At 38.6% G+C, this 16192-nt stretch overlaps 2 pseudogenes; both read left to right on the top strand.

Moving 5' to 3' along the window:
- The first annotated feature begins 2155 nt into the window (after positions 1–2155).
- LOC109248125 (retinol dehydrogenase 12-like) lies at positions 2156–3193 on the top strand (annotated as a pseudogene).
- Positions 3194–14756: 11563 nt separating this feature from the next.
- Positions 14757–16170, top strand: LOC109248127 (E3 ubiquitin-protein ligase RNF138-like; annotated as a pseudogene).
- Positions 16171–16192: the final 22 nt, after the last annotated feature.

Below are 16192 nucleotides of genomic sequence, written 5' to 3'. Positions count from 1 at the left end.
AAAGGCATGTACAATATTTGCATGGCAAATGTATTTGTAATAGTCAAAAACTGAAAATAACCTAAATTTCCATCAACAAATGAATGGATAAACAAATTAGAGTATATCCATATTACACAACATGGATGAATCTCAAAATAATACTGAGTGAAGGAAGTTATACGAATAAGGGTACTATTTATATAAAACTTTATAAAAATGCAAACTAAACTTTAGTGACAGGATCAGTGAATGTGTGAGAGTGGGGATGAGAGTGGGGAGAGTGATGAATATATTTACTATCTTGATTATGGTGAATATGTGTAATATATAAACTCATTAAATTGTACACTTTTAATATGTACAATTTATTGTATGCCAATTATATCTTGATAAAGTTTTTTTTCAAAAATTTTAATGCTTATTTATTTTTGAGAGAGAGAGACAGAACACAAGCAGAGGAGAGGCAGAGAGAAGGGGAGACACAGAATCCAAAGCAGATTCCAGGCTCTGAGCTGTCAGCACAGAGCCTGACGCAGGGCTCAAACCCATGAGCTGTGAGATCATCATGTTCTGAGCTGAAGTCACATGGTTAACCGACTGAGCCACCCATGCACCTCAATAAAGCTATTTTTAATGTCATAGGTAACAATAGTCTACATGGCCAATCATATCAGAAATACATGCAAGAAAGTCTAAGTTGTTGAACCATGAAACTGGTAGATATATTTTTCTGATATCATACTCAACAGCAGTGGTTTACCTTGAGGAAAATAATACCAACTCTTAAATCTTGAGTTCCCCTACCTATGTCAAATGATAGCTACAATTTGTGCAAGATTCCATCTTTATGTTACACTTAATATAAAGTTTAATTTTTAAGAAAAAAGATTGAAATATAGAGTGAAAAAAATCTTGGGCTCAATGAACAATATTCTTCAGGAATCATGGAAAACTCCCAGAGCCACATGATGCTGGCTTTTTCATCCATCCAGCCTGGAGTCAGAAGGTACACAGCATCCTGGCTCATGGTACAGGCTTTGCCCCCATACAGGGGTCTGTCACCACCACTGGGCAGAGAGTGTCTCTTGTTGTCTTTGTAGAAAATTACTGAGCACAGAGACCTCCACCATCCTGGTTTTTCACACCACAGTCTGCAGCCCTAAGAGTTGGCAAGTCTGTCCATACAACTGCCCATAGACTTTCCTGCTTGCAGACGTGTCCATCATTTACATACGCCCTCTGCATGTGCTGGGGTTTACAATCTCCTCCTAACATTATTTTGAAAGATCGGCCAGACATGGTCTTCGTCTATTCCTCTACTACTTGTTAACTGACTCTGGGCAAATCCTGGCCTCTTGAAACTACATCTGTGATATGGGGCAATAAGGACATCTATATCATATCCTCCTTGGAGTGTATGTTATGATCTCTTGTGAAACCAGAAGAAAGTAAACACAGAACAAATGTATGATATTATTGCCACCATGTTCATGATTTAATAATAACAGCTAATATTTGTTGATCACTCACAATGTGCCTAGCCCTATGCTAAGTGCTTTACAAGTACAAGTTACAACAGCCCTGTGAGGGAGGAACAGTTATTACTTCATTTCACAGAGGGAGAAATGGAGAGTCAGAAAGGTTAAGTAACTTGCCCAAGGTCATCAGATGTTGAGGCTGGAAAGTGAATTCAGGTCTGTCTGACCACAGAGCCCACATCCCTCCCACCAGTCTCCACTGACTTCTGCCCATGTGGCCTCAGAAAGCTCTGGTCACTCCTTTCCAAACCCAGTGATCCTAGAACTTCAGAACAAGGTGTCTGATTTACTCCTTGTAGTAGGCTGAATAATGCCCCCCAAAGATATTAAGCCATAATCCATGGAACCTGTAAATGTTACCTTATTTGGAAAATGGTTCTTTGTAAATATGATTAAGTTAAGGCTGTTGAGATAGGGAGATTATCCTGGATTATCTCGGTGAGCCTTAAATGCAACCACATGTGTCCTTGTAAGAAAGAGGCAAGCCAAGATGTTACTGAGTGCCCAGGAGCTAGAGAAGCTAAAGAAGGGGAAGAGAGAAGCAGCCAAAGGTTGGACCCAGACCAGGAGACAAAGCCAGAGTTGGAATAAAAGCTGCTTTTGCTAAAGAAGCAGCAACTAAAAAAATTGAAAAGATGCCAGTTATCTTTGGACTGCTCACCTCCTTCCTTTCTTTCCAATATGTGATAGCTCCATCCATTAGGAAGTTCTTTGCTGCTGGGGTATGGAGAACAAACATGCAGCTTCCTAGGGAGATAGGGGTGATCACTGGAGCCAACATAGACATTAGCAAGGAGACAGAGAGGTTGGTAGCAGAGGAGCCCAACTATGCATTGCCTACCAAGATATACTTAAGGGGGATAATCTGCTGGCCAGTGAAATCTAGGCCAATACAAAGAACTCTCAGATGCTAATTCAGAAACTGGACCTGTCCAATACCAAATCCACCTGAGTCTTTGCTAAGGGCTTTCTGGCAGAGAAAAAGCAGCTCCATATTTTGACCAACAAAGCAAGAGTGATAATGTATCCATATTCCAAGATAGCTGGTGACTTTGAAACCCACCTAGGAGTCAACCACCTGGGCCACTTCTTTTGTGCCCACTTGCTCCTGGAGCTGCTGAAAACGTCTGTACCCTCACAGGTGATGAACCTGTCATCGGTAACTAACCATGCTGGCAAGATTCATTTCCACAAACTCTAGGGTAAGAAGCACTACAGCCAGGAGTTTTGCTCATTGCCACAGCTAGGTGGCCAATATATTTTTAATTGGGAACTGGCCAAGAGGCTCCAAGGCACAGGGGTCACCACCTATGCAGTGCACCCAGGCATCATCTACTCCCAACTGGTCTAGCACTACTTCTTGTTGTGCCTGCTCTAGAGGGTCTTCTCCCCCTTCATCAAGTCAACATGGTAGGGGGCACAGACCAGCCTCCACTGTGCCTTGGTTGAGAGCCTGAAGCCCTAGTGTGACAAGTACCTCAGTGACTGCAGGAGGACCTGGGTGCCCCAAGGGTCTGAAATAGCAAAACCATTGAGTGCCTGTAGAATGTCACTGTGAGCTTCTAAAAATCCAGGACCAGTCCGGCCACAATGAAAAGGGACAAAGGAGAAGGCCCACCCTGAAATATTGTCCTTCTGGTGGGGCTATTGTTGAAAATCTTGCCCTACTCTGATTCTCCTGACCCTTATAGAAACCTTTGCCTATCCAACACTCTTGTGAAGTTGGTTCATGGTACAAGACATTCACATCTGCAGAGTATTCTCCAAGACTTACAAGAATTAGCTGTTCTCTTGGGGCAGGAGGACGGGGCAGATCCCAAGTTGGTCATGGGGAAAGCAGAAGAACCTGGGAAATTGGGGCAATTTTTTCACTAATACCAGAATGCCAGCCAGCATGCTCAGCTGAAGTAACAGGAGCATCAGTGTTTCATATTTCCAGGGACAGTAAGACTCAAACTTTTGACTGATTGCTTTCATCTTTGAAATACTAGTCACTCAGGAAATACTAGTCATTCAGGAAATAGGAAATTTTTGGTTAACTTTGGACAACTTTCATTTCTTCCTCTGAGCACATTGGAGCTATTGCATGAAGCTGGACCCTCCCAGTTTCTTTTTTTCAGTTTTTTTTTTGTATTAAGAAATTTTCCAGGCTTTGTTGAGATATAATTGACACATAACATTGAGTAAGTTAAGAGCTACCCATTTTCAATCATGCAGATGGTTTCCTTTTCAAAAGAGTCCCCTTTACCTCAATTTTTAGAGAAAATAAAGACTGTGCATTGAAAAGACAAAAGAAATAAGAGATTTAAGAGATACACACAGAAGAAGGCAATGTAAAGATTAAACACAGAAAGATGTGAGGAGGTTAACCTTGAAGATTGTAGCAATGCCACCAAAAGTCAGGGAATAAAGACAGTGACAGGAACTGGAAGAGGTAAGGCATGATTCTCCCTAGAGCCTGTGGAGGGAACACAGCCCTCTGACAGCTTGATATTGACCGGTGATACTGATTTCAGACATATGGCCTACAGAACCATGAGAAAATAATTTTCTGTTGTTTGTGTCAACAAGTTTGTGGTAATTTGTTATAGCAGCCAGAGGAATCTAGTACAGATTTTGGTACCTGGAAGTGGAATGCTGCCATAACAAATACCTAAAAGTGTGAAAGTGAATTTGGAGTTGGATAATGGATAGAGGCTAGAAAAATGTTGAGAAGCTTGATGGAAAAATCCTAGGTTGAATTAAACAAATTGTTGTTAGAAATATTAACACTGAGTGTTACTCTGGTGAGATCTCAGAAGGAAGTGAAGAGCATGGAAGATAAAACATATATCATTTTAGAAAATACATGTATTGTCAAAAGTAAAATGCTAGAAATATGAATATTAAAGGTTATGCTGGTGATAAATAGGAAGGAAATGAGGAGCATGTTATTGGAAACTGGAGGAAAGGCAATCTTTGTTACACACTGACAAAACTTACCTGAATTATGTCCTACCATAATGTGGAAAGCAGAAATTATAGGTGACAAACTTGGATATTTAGCTGAGAGGATTTCTAAGCAAAGTGTTGAAGGTATGGCCTAATTTATTCCTGCTGCATTAGTTAAGTGTCAAAGGAAAGAGATAAATTGAGGAAAGAACTATTAAGCAAAATAGATCCAGGACTTGGTGATTTGGAAATTTTTCAGCATATCAACATTGTAAAATACACAAAATTAAGCTATTTACTCTCATGAAGGTGTGCTATGGTGAGAAAGTCAAGAATGTGGTTGTGTTTGCTAATACTGAAGAGAGTAAGTGTGTGACTCATGAATCTCTTCAACCATCTCAGCCATAGCTAGGAATAGAGATGGGATTATCTGGGAAGGATCTGTGCAAGACCCTATGGACTAATGGCATGAGTTGCTGTGACATATGGGAAATCTACAAGGTTTTTGAGAATATCATTAGAAAAATTGCCAGAATGGACTGAAAGAGGCAGAGGCAGAGGCAGGACAAACTGGAGGAAGACTGTTAGACTCCCAAAATGTTACAGACACAAAAAAAGGGTAATAAAACTGGAGATTTTTACCTCTTAGTCCCCTTTATCGATTTTTCCCATCCCCCTCATTTGGTGACCACAAGTTTGTTCTTTGTATTTATGACTGTTTTTGTTTTATTCTGTTTGTTCACTTATTTGGTTTTTTAGATTCCACATATAAATGAAATCATACAGTATTTGTCTTTCTCTGTCTGACTTATTTCACTTAGTATAACACTCTCTAGGTCCATCCATTTTGTTGCAAATGGTAAAGTTTGATTCTTTTTTGCATATATATTTATGGCATATATATATCACATATCCTTTATCCATTCATCTATAGATGGACACTTAGTTTGCTTTCCATAACTTGGCTGTTGTAAATAATGCAATAAACATAGGGGTGCATATATATTTTTGAGCTAGTGTTTTCATTTTCTTTGAGTAAACACACAGAAGTGGAATTGTTGAATTGTATGGTATATCTATTTTAATTTTTTGAGGAACCTCCGCACTGTTTTCCACAGTGGCCATACCAATTTACACTCCCACCAACGGTACATGAAGATTCCCATTTTTCCACATCTTCACCAACACTTGTTGTATCTTATCTTTTTGCTACTAGCCATTTGGACTGGTGTGAGGTGACATCTCATTGTAATTTTGATTTACATTTTCGTAATGTTTAGTGATGTTGAAGATCTTTTCATGTGTCTGTTACCCATCTCAGTGTCTTACTTGGAAAAAGGCCTATGCAGATCCTATGCCTATTTTTTAATCAGATTGTTCATTTTTATGGTTTTGAGTTGTGTGTGCTCCTTGTATATTTTGGATATTAACCCCCTATCAGATATGTCATTTGTGAATATCTTCTCCCATTCAGTAGGTAGGCTTTTTATTTGTTGATGGATTCCTTCACTGTGCAAAAGCTTTTTGGTTTGATATAGTACCAATTGTTTATTTTTTGTTTTGTTGCCCTTGCTTCAGGAGACAGATACAAAAACATATTGTTAAGACCAATGTCCAAGAGTTTACTACCTAATTTTTCCTTTAGGAGCTTTAAGGCTTCAGGTCTTACATTTAGGTCTCTAATTCATTTTGGTGTTATTTATGTATATGGTGTAAGAAAGTGGTCCAGTCATTCTTTAGCATGTAACTGTACAGTTTTCCCAACATCAACTTATTGAAGAGACTATCTTTTCCCCACGCTATAATCTTGCCTCCTTTGGCATAGGTTAATTAACCATATAAGCATGGGTTTATTTTTAGGTTATCTATTTGGTTCCATCAATCTATGTTATTGTCTATTTTTGTTCCAGTACCATAGGGTTTTGATTACTATAGCTTTGTATTATGGTTTGAAATCTATACTATACTAACTTTCTATGTTATAGTATGATACCTCCAGCTTTGTTCTTATTTCTCAAGATTGCTTTGGCTATTCAGGAACTTTTGTGATTCCATACAAGTTTTAGAATTGCTTGTTCTAGTCCTGTGAAAAAAGTTATTGGTATTTTGATAGGGATTACATTGAATCTGTAGATCACTTTGGATATTATGGACATTTTAACAATATTAATTCTTCCAATCCATGACCATGGTATATCTTTTAAATTATTTGTGTAATCTTCAATTTATTTCATTAATGTCATATCTTTCAGAATATGGGTCTTCCACCTCTGTAGTTAAATTTATTCCTAGGTGTTTTAGCCTTTTTGATGCACTTGTAAATAAGATTGTTTTATTAATTTATCTTTCTGATAATCTGTTATTAGTGTACAGAAATGCAACATATTTTTGTATATTAATTTTCTTTCCTGAAACTTTATTCAATTAAATTTATTAATTTTAATAGTTTTTCAGTGGGGTCTCTAGGGTTTTCCCATATATAGTATCATATCATCTGCAACTAATGACACTTTTACTTCTTTCTTACCAATTTGGATGTTTTTTATTTCTTTTTCTTGCCTAATTATTGTGACTAGAACTTTCAGCACTATGCTGAATAAAAGTTGTGAGTGAGCATTCTTATCTGGTTCCTGATCTTAGAGCAAAGGCTTTCAGCTTTTCACTATTGAGTATGATATTAGTTGTGGGTTTATCATATATGGCCTTTATTATATTGAGGTATGTTCCCCCATACCCACTTTGTTGAGTTTTTTTTTTAATATCATGAATGGATGTTGAATTTTGTCAAATGCTTTTTCTGCATCTATTGAGATGGCTATATAATTTCCATTTTTAATTTTGTTGTGGTGTATCACGTTGATTTGTGAATTTTTTTAAATTTTTGTAATATTTACTTATTTTTGAGAGAGAGAGAGAGAGACAGAGCGCAAGTGGGGAAGGGGCAGAGAGAGATGGAGACACAGAATCCAAAGCAGGCTCCAGCTTGTGATCTATCAGCACAGAACCTGATGCAGGGCTTGGACTCACGAACCATGAGATCATGACCTGAGCTGAAGTTGGACACTTAACCAACTGAGCCACCCAGATGCCCCTGAATTTTATTTATTTATTTATTTATTTGAGAATATCGAACCATCTTACATCTCTGGAATAAATACCACTTGATCTTCGTGAATGATCCTTTTTATGTATTATTGAATTAGGTTTTCTAATGTTTTGTTGAGGACTTTTGCATCTATATTCAACAGGGATATTGGACTGTAATTTTCTTTTTTTGTAGTGTCTTTATCTGGGTTTGGTATCAGGGTACTGCTGCCCTTGAATGAATTTGGAAGTGTTCTTTCTTCTTTGAGTTCTTGGAATAGTTTGATAAAGATACATATTAACTCTCCTTTAACTGTTTGGTAGACAGGGGCCTGGGTGATTCAGTCGGTTAAGCATCTGACTATTGATTCTGGCTCAGGCCATGATCTCATGGTTCATGAGATAGAGCCCCACATTCGACTTTGCACTGACAGTGTAGAGCCTGCTTGGGATTCTCCCTCCCTCTCTCTCTGCCCCTTCCCCATTGGGGCTCTCTCTCTCTGTCTCAAAATATTAAATGTATATTTGGTAGAATTCACCAGTAAAGCCATCTGTACTGGTGCTGGTGCTGGACTTTGTTTGTTGGGAGGTTTTTGTTTACTGAGTCAAAATCCTTTAGTAATCAGTCTAGTCAGACTTTCTATTTTTAAAAATATTTTTAATGTTTATTTATTTTTGAGAGAGAGAGAGAGACCGTGGGGGGAAGGGGAAAGAAGGAGAGAGAGCGGGGACAGGGGATCTGAAGTGGGCTCTGTGCTGACAACAGAGAGCCTGATACGGGGCTCATACTCATGAACCATGAAACCATGACCTGAGCCAAAGTCGGTCACTTAACCGATTGAGCCACCTAGGCACTCCTAGATTTTCTGTTTTTTATGATTCAGTCTTGGAAGATTGTAAATTCTAGGAAATTACCCATTTTTCTATGTTGTCCAATTTGTTATATAATTATTCATAATTCTCTTATAATCCTTTGTATTGCTGTAGTGTCCGTTTTCTTTCCTTCCTAATTTTATTTATTTGAGTCCTCTTTTTCTTAATGAGTCTGGCTAAAGGTTTATCAATTTTGTTTAAATTTTCAAAGAACCAGTTTTGCATTTCACTAATCTTCTTTATTGATTTTTGTCCCTATTTCATGTATTTCCATTCTGATCTTTATGATTTCCTTCCTTCCACTAACTTTGAGCTTTGTTCTTCTTTTTCTATTTCCTTTAGGTGTAAGCTTAGATTGTTTATTTGAATTTTTCTTTTTCTTTAGGTAGGCCCATATCAACATAAACACTCAGAACAGTTTTTGTTGTGTCCCAAAGATTTTGGAATGTTGGGTTTCCATTTTTATTTGTCTCAACGTATTTTTTTTATTTCCTCTTTGATTTTTTTATTGACCCATTAGTTGTTTAGTAGCATATTGCTTAATTTCCATTTATTTTTTCCAGTTTTTTCTTTGTAATTGATTTGTAGTTTCATACCATTATATAGTCAGAAAAGATGCCTGATATGATTTTAATAATGTTCAAATTATTGAGACTTGTTTTGTGGCCTAACATGTGATCTATTCTGCAGAATGTTCCATGTGCACTTGAAAAGAATATGTATTCTGCTGTTTGGGAATGGAATGCTCTGTATATATCTGTTAAGTACATCTCGTCTAATGTTTCATTCATACCCATCATTTACTTATTGATTTTCTTTTTTTAATGTTTATTTATTTATTTTGATGGGGGAGGGGGTAGAGGGAGAGAGAGACAATCCCAATCAGGCTCTGTGCTAACAGCACAGAGCCCAATGTGAGGCTTAATCCCACAAACCATGAGATCATGATCTGAGCTGAAATCAAGAATTGGATGCTTAACCAACTGAGCCACCCAGGAGCCCCTGCTTATTGATTTTCTATCTGGATGATTGAACCATTGATGTGAGTGGTGTGTCGAAGTCCCCACTATTATTGTATTATTATCAATTTCTCCCTTTATGTCTGTTAGTATTTGCATTATATATTTAGATGCTCCTATTTTGGTGCATAGATATTTACAATTTTTATACCCTCTTGTTATATTCCTCTTTACCATTATGTTATACCCTTCTTTATCTCTTGTTACAGGCTTTGTTTTAAAAGCTATTTTGTCTGATATAAGTATTGCTACCCCAGCTTTTTTCTCATTTCCATTTGCATGGAATATCTTCTTCCATCTCTTCACTTTCAGTCTGTATGTGTCTTTAGGTCTGAAGTGAGTCTGTTGCGGGCAGCATATAAATGGGTCTTGTTTTTTTTAATCCATTTAGTCGCCCTATGTCTTTTGATTGGATAATTTATTCCATTTACACTTAAAGTAATTGTTGACAGGTAAGTACTTATTGCCATTTTGTTAATTGTTTTCTGGTTGTTTTTGTAGTTCTTTTCTGCTTTCTTCTTCTCTTGCTCTCTTCCATTATGATTTGATTATTTTCTTTAGTGTTATGCTTGGATTCCTTTTTATTTTATTTTTGTGTGTGTGTGTGTGTATCTATTATAGGTTTGTGGTCTGTGGATACCATGAGGTTCATATGTAACAACCTATATAGATAGCAATCTTATTTAAATCTATAGTTGTTTAAGTTCAAACACATTCTAAGATCACTACATTTCTACTCCCTCCCCTCCTGAATGTTTCATGTATTTGATGTCATAATTTGCATTTCTATTTTGTGTATCACTTAACTACTTATTGTAGATATATTTGATTTTACTACTTTTGTTTTTTAATCTTCATACTAGCTTTATAAGTTATTAATCTACTACCTTTACTATATGCTTGCTTTTACCAATTTTTTATTTCTCAATTTTCTTACATCTAGTAATGACCTTCTTTTTTTCCATGTAAAGGAGTCTCTTTAACATTTCTTGAGAGCCTGATTTAGTGGTGATAAACTTCTTTAACTTTTGTTTGTATGGGAAACTCTTTATTTCCCCTTAAATTTTGAATGATAATCTTGCTGAAGTAGTTTTGATTGCAGGTTTCTTTATCCTTCATCACTTTATTTTTTTTTAATTAGGTAATGTTTATTTTTGAGACAGAGAGAGAGCATGAGAGATAGAGAGAGACAGGGAGGGGCAGAGAGAGAGAGGAAGACACGGAATCTGAAGCTGGCTCCAGGCTCTGAACTATCAGCACAGAGCCCGACACAGGGCTTGAACTCGTGGACCGCAATATCATGACCTGAGCTGAAGTTGGACACGTAACTGATGGAGCCACCAAGGCACCCCTCCTTCATCACTTTAAATGTATCATGCCACTCCCTTCTGGCCTGCAAAGTTTCTGCTAGAATATCAGCTGATAGCCTTAAGGGTGTTCCCTTGTATGTAACTAATTATTTTTCTCTTGCTGCTTTTAAGATTCTCTCTTTATCTTTAATTTTTGACATTTTAACTATTATGTGTCTTAGTGTGTACCTTTTTGGGTTCATTTATTTGGGGACTTCTGTGATCCCTGGACCAGAATATCTGTTTCCTTCCCCACGCTAGAGAAGTTTTCAGCTACCATTTCTTCAAATACGTTTTCTGCCCCTTTCTCTCTCTCTTCTCCTCTGGGACACCTACAACATAAATATTAATATGCTTGATGTTGTCTGAGAGGTCCCTTAACCTATCCTCATATTTTAAATTCTTTTTTTTTTAATTTTTGCTGTTTAGGTTGAATGATTTCCACTACACTGTCTTCCAGATAGTTTATCTGTTCTTCTGCATCCTCTAATCTTTTGTTGATTTCCTCTAGTATGTTTTTCGTTTCAGTTATTATATTCTTCAGCTCTGATTTGTTTTTATATATATTTTTTTCTCTCTTTGTTCACATTCTAAATGAGTTTATTCACTCCTTTCCCAAGTTCTGTGAGCATCTTTATGATGATCACTTTGAACTTTTTATCAGATAGACTGCTCATCTCCATTTCATTTAGTTCTTTTGCTAAGGTTTTGACTTATTCTTTCATTTGGAACATATTCCTCTGTCTCCTCATTTTATCTGATTCTCTGTGTTTGTTTCTGTGTATTAAGTAGGTCAGCTACATCTACTGGTCTTTAAGGTAGTGGCCTTAGTAGAAGGCATCTTATGGGACCCAGAAGCACAATCCCCTCTGATCACCAGAAGTGGGCACTCCAGGGTTGTCCCTCATGTAGGCTGCATGTGCCTTCCTATTGTGAATGGGCTACAACTGCTGTGAGAATGCTGGTGGGTGGGGCTGACCCCCAGCATGACTGCCTGAGAGGCCTGGTTGAAGCTGCTGTGGATTTGTTGGTAGGTAGAGTTATCCCCTGGTGTTACTGGCTGTGAGGCCTGTCCATGACTCTTACAGGCATGCTGGTGGAGGAAGCTGAGCTTCCCTGTCACAGGAATCACTTTGCAGGGGCACTGGTCCCAAAGGAGGCTGTCCATAGAAAGTGGTGGGGCAGGAGCTGCTTTGAAGGGGTGCCTATTGAAGTGGGTGCATTGGTAGGGTAGGGCTGCAAGGAGTCAGACAGGATAAGTGGTACTATCAAGGTAGATGGACAGTGACAGAACTGATGCCTGCCAACATTGGGCCAGCTAGGCACCTGTCAACACTTCTGTTCCAGGAAAAATTTCCTACAGATCTCTACCCCTCCAGCACATGCCCTAAAATTAGCCAATAAATCTTCTTCATATATGGCCTAGCTGCTTTTCAAACTGCTGCCTCTGTGCTGGGTGTCAGAGCAAGTGAGATTGTGTAAGCCATTTAAAAACAGAGCCTTGGGGAGCGCCTGGATGGCGCAGTCGGTTAAGCGTCCGACTTCAGCCAGGTCACGATCTCGCGGTCCGTGAGTTCGAGCCCCGCGTCAGGCTCTGGGCTGATGGCTCGGAGCCTGGAGCCTGTTTCCGATTCTGTGTCTCCCTCTCTCTCTGACCCTCCCCCGTTCATGCTCTGTCTCTCTCTCTGTCCCAAAAAATAAATGAAAAACGTTGAAAAAAAAAATTAAAAAAAAAATAAAAACAGAGCCTTGGGGGGCACCTGGATGGCTCAGTTGGTTGGGCATCCGACTTCGGCTCAGGTCATGATCTCACAGTTCGTGAGTTCAAGCCCCATGTCGGGCTCTGTGCTGACAGCTCAGAGCCTGGAGCTCATTTCAGATTCTGTGTCTCCCTCTCTCTCTGCCTGTCCCTCACTCACACTCTGTCTGTCTCTCTCTCTCAAGAATAAATAAACATTTTTAAAAAATTTTTAATAAAAAATTATTAATTTTTTATTAATAATTAATATTTAATAAAATATTAAATATTTTATAATAAATATTTAATTTAATATTATTTAATTTAATATTTTATATTAAATAATAATTAATATTTAATAAAAATTATTTAAAATTTTTTTTAAAACACAGAGCCTTGGTTTCCTACAGTCCACCAGCTCTCCCAGAGTTAAGCCCCACTGATTTTTAAAGCCAAATGTTATGGAGGCTCATCTTCCTGGTGCATATCTTCAGGGCTGGGGGTACCCAATATGGGACTTGAACCCTTTGCTCCTCACAGAGGACCCCCATGTCTATCATATTCCTCCCACTTGTGGATTGTTACACCAGGGCTTTGGTTCCCAACCAGGTTTCATCTCTGCCTTTCTTACCCTTCTTGATAGGACTTTTTCTTCATATCTTTGGCTGTGGAAGAGATTTTCTGCTAGTCTTCAAGTCATTCTCAGAAAGAGTTGCTTTAAATGTAGTTACAACCTTGATGTGTCTCTGGGAGGAGGTGAGTTAAGGATATTTCTACTCTGCCATCTTTCCCTCTAATAATGATTTCTAGTGTCCAAGTCCAAAGAGGAATTTTAACCCAGGATGGATCATGCCAAGAGTTTCATCCATACTTATTTTAAGTGATGAGATTTGGTACTTTTGAGCTGATAATATTAAATGAGATTGTGGACTTGAGTTGATGTATTGAGAAATTTGGGTATTGGTGATGTAGTACATGTGTTTTGCATGTGGGATGGATGTGAATCTTCTGGGATCAGAGGTCAGATTATGGGAGACTGAATAATTTCACCTCTCCCACCAAAGATATTCTATTTCCTGGAATTTATGTGTGTTACCTACAATACCAACAACAAAAAAAAAGACTTTGCCAGTGTGATTAAGTTAAAGATCATGATATAGGGGGATTATCCTAGATTATTTGGGTGGGTTCTAAATGCATCACAAGTGTTCTTATCAGAGGGAGGCACAGGGAATTTTGTCACCAACAGAAGATAAGAGGGGGATGTGACCATGGAGGTAGAGATTTGAATAATGCAGCCACAGCCAAGGAATGCTGGCAGCCACCAGAAGCTGGAAGAGCAGAGAGAAGATTCTCTCCTAGAGCATCTGGAAGGAGTACAGCCTTGCTGACACCCTCTTTTCAGCTTAAAGAAACTAATTTTAGACTCTGGGAAAATAAATTTCTCTTGTTTTATTCCACAAAACTTTTGGTAACTTGTTACAGGAGCCATAGGAAATTTGGGTGATCATTAGAGATTATGTAGATTATGTTGAAAGTCCCTTGTAATTTTAAGATGCATTCATTCATTCAACTAACCAACAAATATTGAAAGCCATATAAAACAGTAATTAAAAGCACAGACTTTGGACTCAATTCAACTTGGCAGTGAATTGTGTGACCTTGATCAGGCAGCCTAACTCTCTGAGCCCCAGTCTCCACATCTACACAATAGGGATAATAACAGTACTTAACTCAAGGTGAGGTTGTGAAAATTATATGGGATAATGCACACATATGGCTTTGTGCTGGGCACAAGGGTCATTGCCCTGTCCCTGTTCTAAGAGACCTATCATTCTGGGAGGAAAAACTTAGAGAGATCAAGACTTTGGACAGAAAGCACAGGAGGAATTGGGAACCTGTTGGAGGCACTGGTGGTAGGGGGTCGGAACAAATTCCTAGAGAAAGTATCTTCTGAGTCCCCTGAGGGACAGAGCAAGCTGTAATTATATGGATACTCTTTTTAATACTAGTACTATTAAAATAGTACTATTAAGGAGGAAAACATTCCTGGTTATCGGGTCTTCTAGAAAAAGCACATCTTTCAAAAACACCTATCAAAAACAGTAAAAAAAAAAAAAAGTTTAAAATAATTCCTGTCCCTCACTGGGTTTGCACAGGGAGTCATGCAGGCCCCCACTGCCACCTTGGCTGCTGACACTGCTACCACCACCATCATTGCCTTGATCCTTTATCCCTCACCATGGCTGAGGACCTGTCTGCGGCCATGTCCTACACCAAAGATAATTTCTACTGCCCCACCTGTTAGGGGGGGCTCCAAACTGCCATGGGGCCATGGCCTATCAGCACATTCTATAAGAAATGTTTTCTGATTGGGGCACCTGGGCGGCTCAGTCAGTTGAGCATTGGAATTCGACTCAGGTCATGCTGACAGCTCACAGCCTGGAGCCTGCTTCCAATTCTGTGTCTCCCTCTCTCTCTTCCCCTCCCCCCACTATCTCTGTCTCTCTCTCTCTCTCAAATAAATAAACATTGAAAAAATTTTTTAAAGAAATGTTTTCTGATTTTAACAAGAGAGAGCAGAATACGTTGTCCCCTCTGTTATGGAAATGTGACTAGACTTAAGACAGAATGTCCCGAACAAGCCTTAGACCTTGAAACTGTCATGATGAAGTTTTCAGGTAGTTGTAGATGCTGTGCAAAACAGATTAAATCCTGTTACTTGAGATATCATTACAAATTTTATTAATAAGTATCAAGATGGGGGGGGCACCTGGTTGACTCAGTTGGTTGAGCATCCAACTCTTGATTTCAGCTCAGATCATAATCTTGCAGTTCGTGCGATCGAGCCCCCCATCAGGCTCTGTGCTGACAGTTCTGGGCCTGCTTGAGGTTCTCTCTCTCTCTCTCTCTCTGCTTCTCCCCTGCTCATACACTCTCTCTCCCTCAAAATAAATAAATAAATAAACTTAAAAAAAAGAAATATCAAGATAAGGACATCTGGGTGGCTCAGTCAGTTGAGCATCCAACTGTTGATTTTGGCTCAGGTCATGATCCCAGGATCATGACTTCAAACCCTGCATCAGGCTCTGCACTGAGCATGGAGCCTGCTTAAGATTCTTTCTTTCTCCCTCTGCCCCTCTCCCCTGCTCTCTCTCTCTCTCTCAAAAAGGAAAGTTTTCAAGATGAATATTGTGTTTCTTCTATCATTCCAAATTTTCAGATCTCTCAAGATTCAGTAGAGAACATTAATAGGAGTGAAACACTCACCTCTAACAACACAGAGATTTGTCAAGAGAATACAAGCTTTTCTGGGCATCCCATCATTAAGTGTCCCTTTTGTCAAGGATCAAATTTTACCTGACAGCGTTTATGGAATCACTGTAACAATGATCACATAGTTCCTATTTCAGACAGTACCGGTGATATGCCCTATTTGTGTGTCTCTTCCTTGGGGAGCTCCTAGCCAAATAACTATAAATTTTGTTAGTCATCTAATCAAAGACATCAGTTTGATTATGGATAATTTGTTAATCTTCATCTAGAATGAGGAAATCCAATATGAGACTGCTGTTGAAGGATTGACTTATAAAGACTGTAGACATCTCTGTAGCTTTGTACCTGCAAATGCTATCTTTAATGGGACAACTACATGAAGTCTCTGTTTCAATAACTTCA

Source organism: Panthera pardus, unplaced genomic scaffold (assembly GCF_024362965.1).
Source record: "Panthera pardus isolate Hobbes unplaced genomic scaffold, ASM2436296v1 HiC_scaffold_27, whole genome shotgun sequence".
Lineage (NCBI taxonomy): Eukaryota > Metazoa > Chordata > Mammalia > Carnivora > Felidae > Panthera > Panthera pardus.
The sequence above is the reverse complement of the archived record's forward strand: the minus strand, read 5'-3'. Positions and strand labels throughout refer to the sequence as shown.